We start from the raw sequence: 18906 nt of genomic DNA on the forward strand, positions 1-18906 counted from the left end.
AACTGTCATTCTCTTTCTTCAGTTTGTCCAACGGTGCAAGCAAGACCCCACACATTGCAATGAGATGGATTTCTCTATGGTGCAACATCCTCATGTTTCTGTGGCTGAAGGTTATCTTGCTGTGGGTGCTCTGCTGTTGTGATACCCCAAAGAAATAAAAGGGTTTTTGGGGGGGCGGAGGAAGAGACCTTGTGATTACCCCACAAGTGCCCTATAGGTGTGGCAGCAGGGTCTCTGCTGCTACGTGTGGAAGGGTTTGCCGTAGAACTCCTGATCCTTGTGTGCGTGCATTGGGGCTCTGCGTGTGCAATGGGCTCAGCCTATTGCCATATGCATGTGGGGGTGGGGGACCCCCTGAGTACCACCGGCATGTCTAGCTGAGGGGTGCGCTTGGGGTGGGACCACGAGTGACCCCCCCGTGTGTGGGGTGGCGGATAGTGCAGGGGGCTGGTCCGAAGGGTTGTTTGTGTTGAGGGGGCGGCGGGGTTGAAAGCCAAGTGTGGGGGTGGGGGCGGAGGGACCTTTTAAACTGCTCCCCAACGCTGGAGAGGGCCCCGAATAGCCCCCGGGCCATGGGGAACCCCCGATCCCGCCCCCGCCGTGGCCAGGCCCAGGGAGGGATGAAGCTCCGCCCGCCCGCCGGGCCAAGGGGAGGAGCGGGCCACTCGTCCCCGCCCCCAGCCCGTCTCCCGGGGCCGCGGCCTGCCGCTTTAAGGGGCTGCGGCTGAGCCGCGCCTCCGGCCGGTTCCTGGCTCGTGAGAAGTGGGGCCGCTGCGCCGAGCCGGGAGGCGGCGGGAGAGGCCGGTGAGTAGCGCGCAGTCCCCCGCCCCCCGCGCCGGGCCCGTCCCTCGCGGGCCGCAGCTTCGCGGCCCTGCTCCTGGGCGGCTGCTTCATCCGTCCTGCCCCCCAGGCGCAGCTGCCCCCTAGTGTAGCTACCTCCTCCCGTCCCGCATAGCCTCCCGGCGCAGCTACCTCCTGCCCCCTTGTGCAACTACTGCCTACGCTCCCCCCATAGCCTCCCGGCGCAGCTACCCCCAGCCCCCTTGTGCAACTACTGCCTACGCTCCCCCCATAGCCTCCCGGCGCAGCTACCTCCTGCCCCCTTGTGCAGCTACCTCCTCCCCTTCCCCCATAGCCTCCCGGCGCAGCTACCCCCTGCCCCCTTGTGCAACTACCTCCTCCCCTTCCCCCATAGCCTCCCGGCGCAGCTACCCCCTGCCCCCTTGTGCAACTACCTCCTCCCCTTCCCCCATAGCCTCTCGGCGCAGCTACCCCCAGCCCCCTATAGCCCCCTTGTGCAGCTACCTTTCCCCTTCACTCCACACAGCTACCTCCCAGCCCTCTGTATCCCCCTTGCGCAGCCGCCTTCTCCTCCTCCCCTCATAACCCCCCAGTGCAGCTGCCCCCCATCCCCTTCCCACCATAGTCCCCCGGCAAAGCACTCCCTAGCCCTCTGTATCCCCTTTGTGCAGCCATCTCCTCTTTGCCCCATAGTCCTCTGGGGCAGCTGCTCCCCCATCTCTTTCCCACCACAGTCTCCCTTATGCAGCTACCCCAGCCCCTCATGGCCCACCTTGTGCAGCTACCCCCTTCCTTTCCTCCATGCCCTCCTCCCCCGGTGCAGGTATCCCCTCCCCATGGCTCTCCCGGTGCAGTTAGCTCTCTTCCCCATCCCCTCTGATTCTCTTAGCTTTTGTGTTTTATCCCCACTTCTTTTTCCAGATGCCTGCACTGTTATCTTCCTCCTTACTTTTCTCAATCCCCGAACCCAGGAATCCTCTCCCATTGCTATCCCTCCTTCCTGATTCTTCATTCTTCTCTTCTTCCATTTATTTACCCTCCCCTCCCATCTTTTATTTCCTTGCCAATTCTCAAAATTGTGGCACCTTTTATTTCTCTCTAACATCCTTTCCCCCCTCCCCTTTCCTTGATCCTTTTAAGACTTTTTATTTTCTGCCTTCCCAATTCCCTCTCCTAAATCAATTTGAGGATCTAATTCCTCTCCTTTCCCCAATACAGTTGGTACTCTTAGCATACACTCCCACCCACATATATTTCTTAATATTTTTTTTACCTCTTATCCCAGTTCCCCGTGAGCCCTTTATATTTCTGTTTTCTTCCACCATTGCAATCTGCCTGTCACTTTTATTCTCTGTTCCGTACTCCAGCCCCTAGTCCCTTTTGTGCATCTCTCTCTCCCTCCCGTCATCTTCATTCTCCTCTGCAACAGCTGGGGTTTCTGCAGTGTCTTTCTCTAGGTGAGCTGTGTTTCGTTTCTTTATGAAAACCTGGCATGATCTTAGCTCTTCTGGGTCAGCCTGATGTAGACTTGAATGAAAGATCTGAGGAGGGGAAGGGAGAAAGAGAAGACTGAGATAAATGCCTCACTACAGATGGGATAGAAAAGCTTTCATCATGAGAATGAGGTACCTTAGGATACTGTCTTAAAATTAGTCACAAATGAAGGAATTAGCCTCCAAAAGAGCAAGACTTGGTACTGTAGCTCTGTCCCTGGTGCGTGTGTGTGTGCGTGCTCTGAATGTCTATGCTGTCTGATGACCATATTTGGATTCCACAGCATAAGCCTATGCTGGCAGTGTTTGTGTGATGGTTCATATACTGTTGTTTCAGCATTGAAATCAGCCTTGATTAGATAGGAGTCTCCCTTTAACTTCCAAGGTGCTTCTGTTTGCTAAATGTTTAGGAGTCGAATGGAAGGTGACAGAAATACCGTCATCAGTTTCTGTGATGCGAGGGATTTTGCCTCTGATATGGAGGAGTGAATATTAAATAGAAGAGATTGTCCTGGTAGTTTCTAATACCAAATTAGAGAAGACTGTATGCAACTAAGCAACTTGTTATAGTATGCGTTTCATCTCTCCCTCCCACAAGAGCAGCCTTGCTAAAACCAGAATTGTAATTGGCATGGCATTGAACCAATTCAGATCTCTCATTCAGTTTCCTTGTGACTTGAGCTCAACTATATTTAAGTTCACTATGTATCTGTTCCACTGTATGTCTTGTGACCCCATTTTGGACAGTTGTAGCCAAGTCAGGGGATCTGGCTTAAGCACAACTAAAATCGGTAGCTTGGGGGAGAGAATGCACCCATAACAAACACCAAGCTTTGGGTAATATATCTGTCCTGTTCCCATCACAGTTTAAATCATGTTGTAACTGGGTCAGATAACCAAGTGGTAGAAACAAGTCAGAGGATTCTTTCAATCTGTAATTTTAGACAAGGTCTTGAGAAGCCATCTTATCCTTCACATGTGGATGCCTTGCATGTGTAATTTTTATTTCTGGAAAAAAACGCACTTCTTTCTCGTCACAGACCTGTTCCCAGTTAACTGTTTAATGTTATATGTTAAAGAGTACGCTTTTGGTAGCTTGGTTCTGTATTACCGCTGAACACTTTGTAATCGGAGACTTGAGTCATGTGGGATTAGATATCGCTGCAGAAAGCTCTCAGCAATCTGTTTATCATGACTGCATAATCAATAAACTGTGGCAAGGTATTTATTTGCAATTACATTTCTCCATTTCAGTGCTGTTGGTGTGTGTTGCATTTTAATTCCATACCGTCTTCTAGGCACAAATCAGATTTACTCTTAGCTCATAGGAACTGCAAGAAAATACAAACTGTATCTGTTTTCCCCTCAAAAGAAGAGAATGGCATGGAAAGAAATGAGGGAATCTGCAGTAACCACTATTTTTTTGCCAGCTACGGTTTTGCTAAGTAAACTGATACTCATGTGAATTGTGCCAAGTAAGCGTGTTTTTTAGTAAGAACCCTACCTGCCAGTCTGTCACCAATTGACTTAAAAAGCCAATCCTGTTCCTAATATCTGTTCATCATGTGCTTTCAATTGATGTATGATGTGTCCAGATCAGTTCTGCAGCATGCAAAAAAATAAGGGTTTTTGAGTGTAAAATTGGAAGATAAAGCTGTTGTTAAAAGCACTTTAGTGCAGTGAAGTTGATTGGCATCTTTATTGTCAAAGAATAATTTCTAGAAACTACCTTTCTAAAATTGTTTACTCCAGTGTCAAATTAATGTATACCTTTTTTTTTTTAGGCTATGGAAAAATCTGTTCATAGATTTACCCATCAGCAGTGTGAAATTAAGACCCTGGTTAAATTCCTTGTTGCTACCCTGTAGTCTGCAGTGGGCATAATAAAAAGGTGCAAAGGGAGCAGAACAGGACATTGATTATGGCCCCTTGATTCTTTAAAGAAAATGTTTTGCCCCATGTTTGGCTCTATGCTGAAAAGTTTGGGTACTCCTGCTTTCTATTGCATTTGTTTTAAAAATGTATACTGAGAGACTTCAAATGTTATGTTGGGTATGGATAGACATGCAATCACAGGTGAACCAGATGGCTTAAAAGATGTCTTCACAACTGTGAATCTTCACCTCTCAATTGCCTTTTGTATCTGGCCTGAGTTGGTTGGATCTGAAAGACAGGGATGCTGGAACAATTTTTATAGTGGGGGTGCCGAGAGCCATTGAATCAAACTGTAAACCCTGTATATAATGGAAACCACTTCAAGCCACAGGGTGTGCCCCTAGTTCCAGCACCTATGCTGAAAAGTGTTACATCATCAGCTAGTAATTCATTCTGAATTGTATCCATTAATGGATGCAATTCAGAACTTTGTCAAAACATGTTAATACAGCCGTTGCTTCTGCTGACGCTTATTACATGTCGTCTTGTTAATCTCAGCAAGGCTAAGAATGGAGTGAACTGTCTTCTTCACTGCCACCTTCCTTAGATCTTGTCAAGTAAAGATTGAGGCATATCAAAGAGCGCACGGAATGTTTGCACTGTTACTACCTTGCTTTATCTGTCAATAGAGCATTTCAGTTTTCTGTCTTTTCAATCAAGTGTCTTTTGCCAGCATTAGAGTATTTTTTTTTTTTGTAATTAACTTTGATCCTTTTTGAATTGTGTTGGAATAAATTCAGTCCTACATGGTGATGAGACAAAAATAAATCTCATTTTTTCAGACTGAGTGGAAGCAATAGTTTTAAAAATTGCTGCTAGCACAGTGGTAAAATCATCTGACCATGTAAATCAGCAAACCAGTGAACTTAACAAAACAAAATAAAACAAACAAAAGCCCTGTGGAAGGTGGCTGAGCAAATTTATCAAATTTAAACTTGGGGTTCCCCAAAAATTTCTGAGTAGGGGACCACCTCTTGGTGGTGAAGAAATATTTTCTTGCCACCCACAATCAACTTCAATGCCAATCAAAATAAATTTGAATGCACTCTGTCCCTTTCTGCCTCCCAGTCACTTCCTGATTAAATTGATTACTCGCACCACACATAAGCAAGCTCAAACCCACCATGAGATCGATTGCCTCTTCAGCAATCCCTCTCATTGTCCTCCCTGGAACCAGTTCCATGATCCTGACTCCTGTGTTTGCTTAGCCACCTACTTCAAGGTCTTCAGTGCTCCCTCTGTTTCCAGTGATCTTGGATCCCCTGACGGATTGCTCCAATGCAAAGGAGGCAGCTCCCTTTGGTAGCAGCTTCTTTCTGTTGTTCATATTAAGATAGTACCCTGTTCTCAGGAGTAGTAGCTTCTGAGTTGCAGGTAGAAAAGATGGTTAAAATTTGCAGTGCCTCCACAAAATTTTGGCAACTAATATTAAATATTTGTATAAATTTAACTTTTATTTCTAAAAATTCCTGACATATTTCAAAATGTAGCCAGATTATTATTCCATTGATATCCTAGGAAACAATTTATTCCTCTGCGGCACCTGGCATTGGCCACTGTTGGAAGACCGGATACTGTGCTATATGGACGTTTGGTCTGACCCAATATGCACTGAAACCCATTTTAGGATTGGTGGTTTTGGATTCTGCCTTGTACCTAGCCTCTTAACGTCGTCTGCTCTTTAATTTCAATGAGATAATGCAAAACTATTCAACTGATGACTGAGTTTTTGTGCCAAGTGCAACAGATAGTTCCACTGTTTGTACTATTTGATTCTGTGTAGACATTAATCTGGGCATGCACACAGGATATGTCTGCGATCAGTGTTATCAGTTGATAACAATGTAACTAACTGGACAATCTGAGAGTCTTCCCTCCATAGCAAATGGCTATTCTTCTCTTTCTGATAAAGTGTCCACATATTATCTGCATATCTGCTCTGGAAGTACATTTTGATTCTTTTGGGACAAATTTGTATAATGGAGTGCTGCAGGTTTCACAGGTTAAAAAAAAAATTGTACAGTATTCTGGATTGCAGTGCTCAGGAAGGAAGTGAGGCTTCCTCAAAACTATGTGCTTCACCCGTCAGAATGAGATGTATTAGTTCATTTTGCAAAGTACTCTGAAAATGCAAGGTGCTCAGAGCAAAGTATCGGGACTTCAAAAATCTACTGTCCTTGTGTTGACTAATAAATCTTCCTAGGGAAACTTAAGGCATTGAGAGCTCAAGCTATTTTTAAAAGAGAACCTTCAGATGCACTGTTGCCTTCAGACAAATGGTTCTGGAGTGTTTATGCTTAAAGCTTTTCCCTAGATTAATATGATGCTTGTCAGTTTCACTAATGCTAATCAGAATCCTGTGAACAGTAGTAAAAACTGGCTGGCATTAATTTTTGCTGCTTGTGCTCTTTGAAAGCAGAGGAGGGATCTGGATTTAGAGGTGAGAAGGGATTAAAAAGTATTAGAGAGCCCACCCCTCAAAGCAGCCAGGAGCCTCTGGAGTGGATAGGGAGGGTGGGAGAGCATTCCTGTTCACTTCCAGGAGCCTGAAGGAAAACATGACAGGGATTTAAACTGATGAGCACATACTAGTCAGAGGCTGATAGGAAAGATGATTCCCCAAGCATGGTCCAAAAGCAGCTCCCTTCTCACCATGGCTTTTTATCTGGACCTCTCTGTGGAAGCATCCTTCCTCTTCTCATTTTTGGTGAGCTGTGAAATATTAGAATTAATCAGTCATTACTCCACTTTTTCCAAGCCCTGCTGAGGCCTTGTCTACACTACGAGAGTAGTTCGATTTTACTTAAATCGAATATTTGGAATCGATANAGACCAGGCCTAAGTGTTTTTACCACTTCGTTAGCTGATGCAAGTTCCTGTGCTTCGTTCATAGTCTAACCTGGCTTGACGTGCCCATTGTGAGAAAAGGCAAAGAAGTAACGCATGAGAATTGTTTAATAAAAATTTTCCATGCCTTAGCACAGAAAGGAAAACAACAAAACCTTAAACAGTATTAAAATGGCATAATTTAGTGATTGCCACTCTTGCCTATTATGTAAAAAAGAAACCTAACAGTACCTGCAACATGTTTGTTCAGTGTATCAGGGAGTCATGCTCACCCAGCCTTTTCCTATTGCTAAGTGGGTGTGGGGGGGCTAGGTTAGATGGAATAAGGCTGAGGACTACCGACTTCGGTGATGATCAAATAATATGTAGATGACTGTGGCCTAACTTTAAGAGGTGTTGAGCATCTGCGGTTTCCATTGATTAGAGAGGTGTTTTAACATTTTAACTTCTTCATAGGGTGCAGAGGGGGAAACTGTTGTTCAGTGTTCAGCTGATCAGTGCAAAGACGCACATTCTTAGAGACTCAAATGTCTTGTTTCTATGTTTACACCGTGTACCTTACAGTGGCACAGTTGTGCTGCTACAGCCATGACGCTGTAAGGTACGCAGTGTAGCCGCTCTTTGCTGGCAGGAGAGAGTTCTCCTGTTGGCAACATAAAACTACCCCCAACAAGGGACAGTAGGGACACTCCCTCTGACAAAGCATTGTCCACTCTTGTGCTTTTTGTTGTTAAAACTTTGTCAGTCAGGGCTGTTTTTCCTGTTTTCCCCTAACCGGCAAATGCTTTAAAGACAAAAGTGCAGTGTAGACATAGGCTTAGCTTAAGTGTAATGTTGTTAGTCTTTAGCAGGGCCGCTTTATGCTCAGTTACAGTATCTGAGAATGGTATTGCAGTTCTTCAGTTGTAAAATGGAAGGGTTTTTTTTAGCTGTGATAAATGCTGCTCTTACCGTAGTTCTGAGATGCATTTTATGAGTGTTAAAATAATTTTTGGCACCCTGCTTTCAGGTATATTTGATACCAGAATTGACACGAGTAACTTATGCTAGCTAGGAGAAGGTTGAAATGAGCTTCCTGTAGCTACTGTTTGCTAGATACTTCGAAGTTAATGGAGAAGATGTGAGGGAAAAGCTCTACATTCAAAGCTGTGGATTGAGGAATGACTAATCAATTGAATGAATAATCTGTGGGAGGCAGAATATGTGAACTGATCCTGGCTAATTGATTTATAATCTTGTGTAAAAAAATAGTGTTTGTTTCTTAGAATTTGCATATTAAATACCAGCTGCATTTTCAAACTGGCTGAGGCTCTTCATAGCCTTCAAGCCAAATTACCACATGGACTAAATGTGTAGAAATGATTGGAAATGGAGAACATAGCTCTTTTAGTCTTCCTCACACTTACTGTGAAACAACTATTTGAATACATTAACTGATGAAAGATGAGACAAAATGTTTTATATTAAATCACAGCCCCAAAGAGGATATTGCTGTGACACTTTTTAATAGTTTAATTGTCAACAGCCCATTTCAAAATTGTATTTAGAATATTAAAATTATTTCATAATATGAATTGATTTATTTCATGGAAATGCTTAAACTGTTGCTTTTATGACTTAGTTACAGAGGTGGCTTGAATGCCTCAAATAATTAATACAATTTCAGGTTTCATCCCAGAAGGATTAAAAGAAAGTCTTAGGCAATATAACTTTATCTTTTCAGTTCTCTACTACGTAAAGCTATAATTTTGATTGTTGCAAATTCATAATATGTCTTGGGTTCTTGTCTGCCTGAAAACAGACTGGCCTATACAATAGGGATACTGCAGAGGGATGACTCCAAAGAACTAGGAGACAAACTTCTTAGCTCTAATGCTAGCTGTTTTGCTTTGTGAATATGAATCTCCATTTTCCCACCAGTAAAATGAGTAAAACGCTTACCTATTTCAAAGTCTGCTGTGGTAGTCAATTACTTTAGTGGGCCTCTTAATTGTTCAACAGAGTCTCAACTTTCATATATATGTATATTTTTTTTTAAAAAAAGAAGATATTGAAAATGACCGTGTAATCAGTAGTGATATTTGAGTTTGCAGAGAGTCTGTAACAAAAGCTCTGAGGTGTGAGCTGCTCCATTTACTTCAATGGGTGCTAACTCTAACAATGATGGTACTTTAAATGTCAACGTTGTTAACTATTTTACTGCTTTTAAAACACTTCAGGCCTTGTCTACATAGGAAAGTTTTGCTAGTTACACCAGTATAGCTATGCTGGTATAGTTAAACTGCTGCAGTTATACTGGTATAACTATTAATGGAAATTGTTATTCCAGAATAAGAGTGGCTTTTTTAGGCATAAGTTAAACCATTTCCAAAGCAACATAAGATAAACTGGAAAAAGACATTCTTATGCCAGAATAAGGCAAATAGGTCAATATAAAGCAGCTTATTTTATGCCAACTCTGTAAGTGTCTACACTAAAATGTAGCTTCCACTGATGTAACTTGCCCACTACACTGACTTAGGGCTTGTCTGCACTGGCAATTTACACCCCTGAGCGAGAAAGTTGCAGCGCTGTTAAAAAACACTCTCCTGAGTGCAGCAAGTTGCAGTGCGGTAAAGCACCAGTGTAAACAGTGCCCCAGTGCCGGGAGCTACGCCCCTCGTTAAAGTGTGTTTTTAGAGTGCTGCGTCATGACCACACAAGGCGTGTTAAAGCGCTGCTGCGGCAGCGCTTTAGCGTTACCAGTGTAGACTAGCTCCAAGTAACTCCACCTCCACAAGAGGCGTAGCGTTTAGGTCGATGTAGGGTCAGTATAGAAATTGCGTTGCTTACATCGACTGTTGCTGCCTTTCAGAAGCCATCCCACAGTGCCCGACACTGACAATTAAATTGGTACAAATGTTCTTGGTGAGAACGCACACCACCACCACAAGGAATGTAGTGTGGACATGCAAAAGCGATTTAATTACTTAGGTCAACTTCATTTTGTAGTGTAGACTCGCCCTTAGGTTATGTCTTCACTACCCCCTGGAACGGCGGGCAGCAATCGATCCAGCAGGGGTCGATTTATCACGTTTAGTCTAGACGCAATAAATCGACCCGAGAGTGCTCTCCTGTCGACTCCTGTACTCCAGCTCAGTGGGGGGGGGGGACGGGGGGACGGGGGGATAGCTCAGTGGTTTGAGCATTGGCCTGCTAAACCCAGGGTTGTGAGTTCAATCCTTGAGGGGGCCATTTAGGGATCTGGGGCAAAAATCTGTCTGGGGATTGGTCCTGCTTTGAGCAAGAGGTTGGATTAGCTGACCTCCTGAGGTCCCTTCCAACCCTGATATTCTATGAGAGGTGCAGGCAGAGTTGATGGGGGAATGGCAGCAGTCGACTCACCGCGGTGAAGACACCACGGTAAGTTGATCTAAGCATGTCGGCTTCAGCTACGTTATTCACATATCTGAAGTTGTGTAACTTAGATTGACACCCCCCCCCATAGACCAGGCCTAAGTATGTCTGTGTTGGGAGTTACACAAGAATAACAGTGGTTTAAATTCACATCTTAACTTCCTCAGGGCTTGTCTAATAAGAAAGTTATATGTGTGTAAGTATTGTACTAAGAGTCCCTTCCAGTTCTATGAGATAGGTATATCTCCATATATATGTACTGACTTCGCATTCTACTCTGAGTGACTGCTTATTTCAAGTAGGCCTTTCCCAACATGTGAAGGGAAGAGTGTGTGTGTGTGTGTGTGTGTGTGTGTGTGTGTGTGTGTGTGTAAAAGGGTTACAGGAGGGATTTCATGATTGGTTTAACTTTGTTGATGTGGGGCTTAGTTTGCTAAAATCTGGCAAATGCAGGATTGTTGTTTGTATAATGTTAGGAAGACGTGAGGTGCTTCCAATGTTGTTGCTACTACTACTACTATAGAAGTATAGTGAAAAGACCTTTTGTCAATTGAAAACTGTCGTTTAGTCCTTACAAAATCTTACTTTATCTGTCTTAAGAGTGCTAACTTCTTCAGATCTAAACATTCAACTACATATTAATAAAAATCTTTGTGTTTATCTTGTGCATTGAATTACTTTTTGTGGCAGGAAATGGGTGAGACGAGCCTGAATCTCCATTTTTTTTTTTTTTTTTTGCACAGGCTGATTATACATTCTATACCGCATTTTTAAAAGTTAGCTGCTGTTGTGATCATTTTTAGTAGTCCTTCAGTATTTGTTTTAGCTATAGTGGTATTCAGTCTTTCTTCTTCGTATATAAAAGAGAACAGAATGATCACAAATTTCACCACTTCCTGAATCGAATGTGAAACTCATGACTGCAAATTAGCTTTTCTACAGCAAGGAAAGGGAAAAAGAAACAGTGGAAAGAAAGGAGAGAAAAATCTACTTTGTAATATGTGTATGGATATTTTAAGGGAGAAAAGAGGTGGATTTTGATCACCGTAAATGTTGGGGCACATAATTTGGTTTTTTTAGCTAGTCGGATAGTAAGGAGAATAATAGAAATGTGTTATAAGTAATGTGTTTGCATATGATCTTAGAATACTTAATGTCTCATGTATTGTTTTTTCTTCTTTACTACTTGGATCTTCAGAGTGTTGTAACATACCTGGGGCACGTGTTTTACTTTTTCCTGGTTATATTTAATATAATGCCTTCATGATGCAGGAAGAGAAAAGCAATAAATACAGCTCACCTTTTTAAAAAACCATGAAAATTTAGTGCAAAAAAAATCTGTTAATGTAGCATTATGGTTGAAATGTTAAGCAGACAAGTCAGGAAACTTAGTTACGCTTCCCACAGCAGCTGTAAATCTGCCACGTTGTACATGTGTATTGGTGCATGTGTCTTACAACATATACTCAGTGTTACATGCATGCTATGTGGATAAATTATAGTTTCTGGGAGAACTACAGTATAACTTTGCCTGAGTTACAGTAGCTTAAATTATCAACCATGATACTGCATTGTCTTTTTGCTTTTTTTTTTAATGTATTGAATATATAACAAGCTCAGTGTTGGGTGTAACCATATTGGTTTGAGATGATTATGGAGGGTGATTAATCAGCTGCTGAGCAACATTCCAGGAATATCTGGAAAACTTGCTCATCCCCTGCTGCCCATTGTGTTTACATTGTGATATGCAAGCTGTAAGAATAGATGTTCTGCACACATCTGCTCCAGGGAAATGCAGCAGTAAAGAGATTGTAATATAACTCTTCAGTTTCATTTTTCCTTCTCTGACTGCTGGTTTGTGACAATATACCCTGTGTTAATTGTTCACTCTTGTTGCAAAAATCTTAGTTGCACATAATTAACTTGAAGCATTAAGCAGTCCCCTTTACTTCAGTGTGACTGCTCACATGAATAAAGTGGGGGGTAGGAAGGAGTTCAGAAACTGCTGTTTTAAAAAAAAAAAAAAAAGTACTCAGTGGTCAGCTTTGCAGCAGTGACTCTCTCGCCCCCACGCCCCTCTTCCTCCGCCCTCCCAGGAAACCTGGGTGGGGCAAGTCTCTTTGCTTCCAGCACCCACCCTCCCTCCCCTAGTGCAGGCAAATGGCAGGCTGGGTTAGGACTTGCTGTGGGCTTTACGCTAGTAGCCCCTTTTAAACGGGGGCTAGGAAGGAATTTTTCCTGCACCACCACAATTGGCTTTGTTGGAATGTGGTTTTTTCACTCAAGTCCCACTTCTAGGCTGCACTGTGATTCACTAAGCTCACTCTGTACCTATATTTTCAGAGTAAAAGTTTCCTCAGCGCCTAAGTTTTTGCCTTTGATCACACACTCTGTTGCCTCACTCTGGAGGCCTATCTTCCAACAAAGGCTAAGAGCAATTCACGAGCCAGGAAAGAGATGTTCAGTCATGTATGTCACATGTGGGGTCTGATTCAGTGGGCAGCCTCTGAGTGCACTTACAGGGTTGGGTCTTATTCCAAATGTGGCTGCTGGGATATGGTGGTGGTGGAGGTATCCACCTTAAGTTTTAGCCCAGAGATTAGAGCACTCATCTGGGATTGGGGAGACCCAGGCTCAGTTGCCCCTGCAGGCAGAAGGGGAGAAATGATCTCAGTGGAGTCTCCCACCACTCAGGTGAGCTCTGTAACCACTGAGCTATGGGATATTCTGATGTGGGGTTCCTTCAGTCTCTCCTGTTGAAACTGTTCCATTGTGGATAAAGAATGAATTATTGGAGCAGGGTACTGGACTCTGGGTCTTCCACCTCCCAGGTGGGTGCCCTAAGCACCAGCTACAGAGTAATTCTGTCTCTTTTTTGGCCCAATGGCTCTTTCCTTATTTATCCTCAGTGGAACAGTTTCAACAGGAGAAGATTGAGTCCCATATGTCAGTGGTTAGAGCACTTTCCTGAGTAGTGGGAGACCTCTGTTCAGATCCTTTCTCCCCTCTGCTGGGAGGGGTGAGGTGGGGAGAGAGAGAATTCAACCTAGATCTCCCACATCCAAGGTGAGTGCTCTAACGCTGGGATAAAAGTTATGAGGTTTGTACCACCACCCTACTCTCTGGCTTCCTGTGTGGAGTTAGGTGCCTGTTTAAGTCATTCTCCTAAGAAACACTGTAGGCACCCAAGCTGCCTAACTCCAAGAATGCTGGCTTTTTGTGAATTGCCTTCTGAGCCACTTGTCTCTCCCCATTCATTATATAGGGAATCTAGGCACCTAACTCAGGTTTTATGAATCAGTGTTCCTGTTTTCCAGGCACCCAAAAAGTTAGGTGGTGTTATGCTGAGCATCACAATGTCTGAGCCCCTTTGTGATTCTAGGTCTTTGTTACCAGTGTGATTTAACGGCAGCGTCCTATTATCTCCACCATAAATCTGAGCAACATCCCTCTTGCCCTCTGAGGGATAATCTACACTAGAAGCACTACAATGGTGCAGCTGCTCTGATGCAGCTGTGCCACTGTAGCACGTCTGGTGAACATGCTCTAGGCCAAAGGGAGAGCGCTCTCCCATTGGCATAATAAAACCAACTTCACAGGAGGCGGTAGCTGTGTGGACGGGAGAAGCTCTTCCATCGACATAGCACTGTTCACAGTGGCACTTAGGTCAGTGTAACTTGCCCCTCTTAGGGGGTGGTTTATGGGTTGACATAACCTGTAGTGTACATAAGCCCTGAGTCAGTTTTACACTTTCTGCTCAGAATATGTTACTGCAGAAATTAGAGATACAGGCATCAACCGTTACTGTTGCTTAAGTTCTCAAGGGTGGTTGGAAGGGTACTCTTTAGGTTAAAACCCCATTCCTTTCCTTTGACTGTCAGTTGGTGGTGGACTGCCTGAGAATTTGACTTTAACGTCTTCATTGCAGGTGACTCTTTCCTCACTTGCGGCTGTTAAGTATGTGCTTATCTTTCCTAAGAGGCTCAGTTGCAGAATACCACCGATTTCCAAATATAGCCGTTATGTAACATTGCTTTCGCTGTTTTCTCTGCTGTTTGAATGGTATTGTATGTAGAGTTGCTCTGTAATTTATGAATACTGTATGTTGACCTGGATACTGGGATGTTTACACTATGAACATATTGGTTTAGTCTGTAAGAAAACAAGCAGGAAGGACACAATGTCTTAAGATAAGCCACTTCATGGTAAACATTAAAGGTTTGTTATGGGACAATTGGAGAGCCCATGGCGCTGAGGCTGATGGCTTGGTCTGTTATGGAGCCTTGCAAACCCTTTTTTGCCACACAGGTCCAATGGTGGGAATTGGAAGATCAAAAGGATTGTAGCAGTTAAAAAGACTGTGTCTGTTTTAGAGCGGGATTTGGTTGTTGGAGAGCTGGTCATACTGAGACAGGCACTCGGGTATCTGAAGGTGTACCTGCCATCATAGGATGATTGAGCTTTAGGAAGGGTGTGTGTGTGTATGTACTTTTGCTTTAAACTCCCTTTTCTCTCATGTTATGCTTTGTTCCTACTGTTAAACAGTGCTTTGGTTTTAAAAAGGTTCTGTGACCAGTAATGACCAGACTCCTGAGGAAAAGAACAGCAGGTGGTGAACTCCATAGGACCTGCTGGTGAGCGTAGTTGACATAGAGTACTGTAGCCCAAGGTCTGGCCTAAGACAGGGAGAATTGCTGCTTTCTACCTTAGGGTATGTCTACACTACGAAATTAGTTCGAATTTATAGAAGCCGGTTGTATACAGCTGATTGTGTGTGTCCCCACATAAAATGCTCTAAGTGCTCTAGTCGGCGGACCGCGTCCACAGTACCGAGGCTAGCGTCGACTTCCGGAGCATTGCACTATGGGTAGCTATCCCACAGTTCCCGCAGTCTCCGCCCCCCATTGGAATTCTGGGTTGAGATCCCAATGCCCGGATGATGCAAAACAGTGTCGCGGGAGGTTCTGGGTACATGTCGTCAGGCCCCTCCCTCTCCGTCACAGCAACGGCAGACAATAGATTCGCGCCTTTTTACCTGGGTTACCTGTGCAGACAACATACCACGGCAAGCATGGAGCCCGCTCAGCTCAGCTGAGCTCACCGTCACCATATGTCCTCTGGGTGCCGGCAGATGCGGGACTGCATTGCTACACAGCAGCAGCTGCTAACTGCCTTTTGGCGGTAGACGGTGTAGTATGACTAATAGCCGTGGGGCTGGCAGCCGTAGGGCTGCATTGCACCATCCCCTTGCCCTTTGGTAGAATATGGTATATTACTACTGGTAACCGTCGTCGTCGTACTGCAGTGGCTGTCAATCATGGGCACCTGGGCAGACATGCTACTGTCTCGATGATGATGGCTATCAGTCGTAGTATACTATTTTCTGCCAATTGCCCAGTATTGTCTGCTAAGCACCCAGAAGAGGCCGAGGGCGATCTGGGTGCTGGCAGACGTGGGGCTGGCAGACGTGGGGCTGCATTGCTACACAGCAGCAGCCCCTTGCCTTTTGGTAGAAGATGGTATATTACGATTGGTATCCGTCGTCGTCGTACTGCAGAGGCTATCAGTCATGCTGCACCGTCGGCTGCCAGCTTAAGATGTAAAAAATAGATTTGTTCTGTATTCATTTGCTTCCCCTTCCTCCGTGAAATCAACGGCCTGCTAAGCCCAGGGTTTTCAGTTTAATCTTTGGGGGGACCATTCTGTGTGACAGTTGTTTGTGTTTCTCCCTGATGCACAGCCACCTTTCTTGATTTTAATTCCCTGTACCTGTACGCCAAGTCGTCACTCGGCCCTCCCGCCCTCCCTCCTTCTCCTGGTCCGTCAGATACTAGTTGCGCGCCTTTTTTCTGACCAGGCGCCATAGCTAGCACTGGGATCATGGAGCCCGCTCAGATCACCGCGGCAATTATGAGCACTATGAACACCACACGCATTGTCCTGGAGTATATGCAGAGCCAGGACATGCCAAGGCGAAACCCGGACCAGCCGAGGAGGCGATTGCAGTGCGGCGAAGAGAGTGATGAGGAAATTGACATGGACATAGACCTCTCACAGGACACAGGCCCCAGCAATGTGGAAATCATGGTGTTACTGGGGCAGGTTCATGCCGTGGAACGCCGATTCTGGGCCCAGGAAATAAGCACAGACTGGTGGGACCACATCGTGCTGCAGGTGTGGGACGATTCCCAGTGGCTGCGAAACTTTCGCATGCGTAAGGGCACTTTCATGGAACTTTGACTTGCTTTCCCCTGCCCTGAAACGCCAGGATACCAAGATGAGAGCAGCCCTCACAGTTGAGAAGCGAGTGGCGATAGCCCTGTGGAAGCTTGCAACGCCAGACAGCTACCAGTCAGTCGGAAATCAATTTGGAGTGGGCAAATCTACGGTGGGGGCTGCTGTGATCCAAGTTGCCAGGGCAATGAAAGACCTAGTGATAGCAAGGGTAGTGACTCTGGGCAACGTGCAGGCAATAGTGGATGGTTTTGCTGAAATGGGATTCCCAAACTGTGGCGGGGCCATAGACGGAACCCATATCCCTATCTTGGCACCGGAGCACCAAGCCTCCGACTACATAAACCGCAAGGGGTACTTTTCAATGCTGCTGCAAGCCCTGGTGGATCACAAGGGACGTTTCACCAACATCAACGTGGGATGACCGGGAAAGGTACATGATGCTTGCGTCTTCAGGCACTCTGGTCTATTTCGAAAGCTGGAGGAAGGGACTTTCTTCCCGGACCAGAAAGTAACCGTTGGGGATGTTGAAATGCCTATCGTGATCCTTGGGGACCCAGCCTACCCTTAATGCCATGGCTCATGAAGCCATACACAGGCAGCCTGGACAGTAGTCAGGACCTGTTCAACTACAGGCTGAGCAAGTGCCGAATGGTGATGGAATGTGCATTTGGTGGTGGAATGTGTTTAAAAGCGCACTGGCGCAGCTTACTGACTCGCTCAGACCTCAGCGAAAAGAATATCCCCATTGTTATTGCTGCTTGCTGTGCGCTCCACAATATCTGTGAGAGTAAGGGGGAGACATTTATGGCGGGGTGGGAGGTTGAGGCAACTCGCCTGGCCGCTGATTATGTGCAGCCAGACACCAGGGCGGTTAGAGGAGCACAGCAGGGCGCGGTGCGCATCAGAGAAGCTTTGAAAACGAGTTTTGTGACTGGCCAGGCTACTGTGTGAAACTTCTGTTTGTTTCTCCTTGATGAACCCTCCAACCCGGTTCACTCTACTTCCCTGTAAACCAACTACCCCAGCCCACCCTCCCCTCCCCTCCCCAATTCGAGCACCTCTTGCAGAGGCAATAAAGTCATTGTTTTTTCACATTCATGCGTTCTTTATTAATTCCTCACAGAAGTAGGGGGATAATTGCCAAGGTAGCCTGGGATGGGTGGGGGAGGAGGGATGGAAAAGGACACACTGCATTTTAAAACTTTAACTCTTATTGAAGGCCAGCCTTTTCACCCCATTTCAACCAGGTGACCGTGAATGATATCACTCTCCTGAGGATAACAAAGAGAGATAAGGAATGGGTATTGTCTGCATGCCAGCAAACACCGGGACCATACGCTGCCATGCTTTGTTATGCAATGATTCCAGACTACGTGCTACTGGCCTGGAGTACATGAAGGAGAGCTTTCTGGAGATGTCCCTGGAGGATTTCCGCTCCATCCCCATACACGTTAACAGACTTGTCCAGTAGATGTACTGGCCGCAATTGCCAGGGCAAATTAATCATTAAACACGCTTGCTTTTAAACCATGTGTAATGTTTACAAATATTTACAATGGTACACTCAACAGAAGTCTCCTGTGTGCCCTGAGGGTCTTGGGTGAGTTCGGGGGTTACTGGTTCCAGGTCCAGGGTCACAAACATATCCTGGCTGTTGGGGAAACCGGTTTCTCCGCTTCCTTGCTGCTGTGAGCTACCTACAGTACCTCCATCCTCATCTTCCTCGTTCCCCGAACAGTCTTCCCTGTGTGTTTCTCCAGTGAAGGAGTCATAGCACACGGTTGGGGTAGTGGTGGCTGCACCCCCTAGAATGGCATGCAGCTCCGCGTAGAAGCGGCAAGTATGCGGCTCTGCCCCGGACCTTCCGTTTGCTTCTCTGGCTTTGTGGTAGGCTTGCCGTAGCTCCTTAATTTTCATGCGGCACTGCTGTGTGTCCCTGTTATGGCCTCGGTCCTTCATGGCCTTGGAGACCTTTTCTAATACTTTGCCATTTCTTTTACTGCTACGGAGTTCAGCTAGCACTGATTCGTCTCCCCATATGGCGAGCAGATCCCGTACCTCCCGTTCGGTCCATGCTGGAGCTCTTTTGCGATCCTGGGACTCCATCATGGTTACCTGTGCTGATGAGCTCTGCGTGGTCACCTGTGCTCTCCACGCTGAGCAAACAGGAAATGAAATTCAAATGTTCGCGGGTCTT

The 18906-nt window shown here is 45.4% G+C and overlaps 1 protein-coding gene across 4 annotated transcripts in view; it reads left to right on the forward strand.

Annotated features, from left to right (window-relative positions):
- The first annotated feature begins 661 nt into the window (after positions 1 to 661).
- The window catches only part of CSGALNACT2 (chondroitin sulfate N-acetylgalactosaminyltransferase 2), a 54646-nt gene continuing 36401 nt past the window's right edge, over positions 662 to 18906 (forward strand). Inside the window, exon 1 of one of the 4 annotated variants that reach the window (XM_034776399.1) lies at positions 662 to 804. The gene's annotated coding sequence lies outside the window, so the exon portion shown is untranslated. Of the gene's footprint in view, positions 805 to 2239; positions 2259 to 18906 lie in introns of those variants that run through there. The other 3 variants (XM_034776403.1, XM_034776401.1, XM_034776402.1) reach the window with 3 other exon arrangements.

The sequence above is a fragment of the Trachemys scripta genome, chromosome 7 (genome assembly GCF_013100865.1).
Source record: "Trachemys scripta elegans isolate TJP31775 chromosome 7, CAS_Tse_1.0, whole genome shotgun sequence".
NCBI classification, from domain to species: Eukaryota; Metazoa; Chordata; order Testudines; family Emydidae; genus Trachemys; species Trachemys scripta.